This window comes from Pinus tabuliformis, chromosome X (genome assembly GCF_031772625.1).
Source record: "Pinus tabuliformis cultivar Carrire ecotype Pingquan chromosome X, CPIR1, whole genome shotgun sequence".
NCBI lineage: Eukaryota > Viridiplantae > Streptophyta > Pinopsida > Pinales > Pinaceae > Pinus > Pinus tabuliformis.
In genome coordinates, this window is record NC_142308.1 from 1035716626 (window position 1) to 1035719493 (window position 2868).

The 2868-nt window shown below is 39.3% G+C and overlaps 1 pseudogene; it reads left to right on the forward strand.

Annotated features, from left to right (window-relative positions):
- Nucleotides 1-1035: 1035 nt before the first annotated feature.
- LOC149143300 (uncharacterized) lies at nucleotides 1036-2389 on the forward strand (annotated as a pseudogene).
- The last annotated feature ends 479 nt before the right edge of the window (nucleotides 2390-2868 follow it).

Here is a 2868-nt window from a genome sequence, read left to right on the forward strand (position 1 = left end):
CCAATACCATGGACCGAAAACCATCGTGTCCAATACCATGGACCAAAAACCATCGCGTCCAAAAAATATGTGTGAAAATCATACACAAAACCATAGGTGGGTTCGCCCAACCTAACATAGGGTCCAAAACCAAAATTTTCAAGGGCGCTGCCCCGGACCCCATAAAGTGGGGTTACGGGTGCCCTTCAAACCCCCTGTTAACTACGTGGAAAGAATATAGCACAACCCAAAACTCACTTGTAATTCATTTTTTTTCAATTAAAATCGGGATTTTTAATCACCAAATGAATAATTAAAAATATAGAGTTACAACATCTGGTTCTTATTGGAGATGATACTTCCCTTCAAGGCATTAAGAACCGTAGATTCACACTTTTATCCCTCATGTATGATCATTCATTGGTGCTGGTTGATGAGGCATGGGGAAAGGTTAGGGACTTGATAAAACTGGAGCAGTGACGAGGACATAGATACAGATTCAGGGAATTGGGAGGGGCCCCACATAGGTTGAGTACAAGATAGAATGTCACCCCAACCAATGGGATCTCTAAAGAGATACACCACATACGTCAGCACAAAAGGAGGGGGTGGAGAATAAACGTGCACTGCCAAGGAACAAACCACAAAAAGACACTAAAGTGGGAGCTTACGATGCACACACTCATAAGGCAGAGCATCCAATAAGATAAAACAAACTAAGAAAAGAAGAGAAAGAAGATCTTGGTTAGAGGGATTGGGTATGAAACTACCTTAGAGTCATTCAAATTAGTATTTGTCGAGCATGGAGAAATTGTAGATGCAGTTGTCGTCACTCACAAGACCACTGGTAAGAACAAGGGATATGGATTTATCACATATAAACATGTTGATTGTGCCTTGAGTGCATTGGAAGAACCCATCAAGATGATTGATGGTAGAATGGTTTTTTGTAATCTGGTTGTTGTTGGGCAGCATCAATCGCAATTGAACCAACTCCTTCAACAACCCATACAGCCAGTTAATCCCTTTCAACTCCAACAACACCTTCTTCCACCCATGGTACCTGTACAACCCATACAATGAACTAATCCCTTTCAACTAGCTACAACATATCCTAACTTAAGGAGGGTCTATGTGGGTATGTAGGTTTTAACCCTGTACAAAAATTACCTGCATATGAATTCTAAAACACAGAAAATAATCAATGCGATAGCATAACACATAAAACACATATACACAGAGATTTTCCACTGGATCCCAAAACCAAGACTACCAGCTTGATTTTTCATTATATTCCTTTCAATGTTACAATACATATTTATACATGTCGAAGCATCCAATACCATGGACCGAAAACCATCGCGTCTAAAACCATGGACCTAAAACCATCGTGTCCAAAACCATGTGCGAAAACCATGCACAAAACCATAGGTAAGTCCACCCAACCTAATATAGGGTCCAAAATAATTTTTCTCGAGGCATTTCCCCAGACCCCATAGAGGGGGGCTACTCGCCCACCTCAAACCCCCCGTTGCACAATCAGCGCAATGAAGGGGGGAATCTGCCCCCCCTTTAACCCCCTGGTTAACTACGTGGGCTAGTCGTGGAAAGAATATAACACAGCCCAATAGGGTAATGTTCCTAATGACATGAAACCTACTAGAATGAATAATTTTTTCTCTCATTATGGAGACATTGAAGAAGGCCCTAGTGGTTTTGATAGACAATCTGGTAAGTACAAAGAATACTCCCTTATTCTTTACAAAACAATTGAAGCAAGAAATCGAGCCCTAGAAGATCTTGTTAAATCAATAGATGGGCATCAATATTTTTGTAAATTAGCATTTGAAGGACAAAATAAGAAAGTTTCAGCAAACCAGGGCCAAGTTTTTCCTGATTTGAAGGATAAAGAAGATGCAAATCATGTTTCACAATATGGTGGATTGGGTCATGGGCTAGTCAACCCACAACTTATTGGTCATCAAAATACCATGAACCCAACATCAGTACCAGTTATCAGTCTAAATCCACATGGATTAAGTGATGCAGCACTGCCAAGTTTTTCTAGAGACCCTGCGACAACAAACCTTCCTTATAGTTCATTAAACTCTTCAGGTTGCACTTGGGCCACCAACTTCTTCTCCAAGGAACAACTTCTGGTTGGGCATCACTAGGTGTAGGCAGTTATAGTCTTGGTCCATATAGATCCTCTAGATATGGAAGTCACTCATATAGAAGTTTTGGAGGTGCAACATCTCACTATGGGATTTCCTCAAGTGCATTTGTTGCCCAAACTGCTGCATATGATGGAGCAATTGATTTCCCCCTTACATCTCATCAAAGTAAACTCCCATGGACAGCTCCATCATCAAGAGTTCTTCTTGGCATGTAATCTTACTACACATCCTAGGTTTGTGCTCATTCTTTTTCTTCTTCTCCCATTTGTTTTAGTTCATTTTCAATTTTCTTTATATATATTTGAAATGTTTGTTTTGGTATTTTGTCTTCCACTATATGTCAAACACAACTTATGATTCTTCGAGCCTTTTGATTTGGATCTCCTTTATTATTTTTCTTCTAACTTCTTTCTCTGGCAATTGATGAGAATAAGTTTAGAGCAAGGTTGGAAAAACATGATGTTTCTAGCATTTTCTCTCTTGTTTTTAGTTTATTGTCACTCCTTTTTAAAATGTACCCTTTTGAATAATCAAATACCTTAGCTTCTTTCTCTAGGGGATGTGATGAGAATAAGCATAATTCATTGTGGTAATTGAGGATACTGGTTGGTATTAAGTATGGAGTTAAAGTCAGGTTGGCCAAATCATAGAGCAAATCTGTGTTATAATTATGGTGTATGGTTACTATGTGTGAGGGAAATTGTAGGCAAGA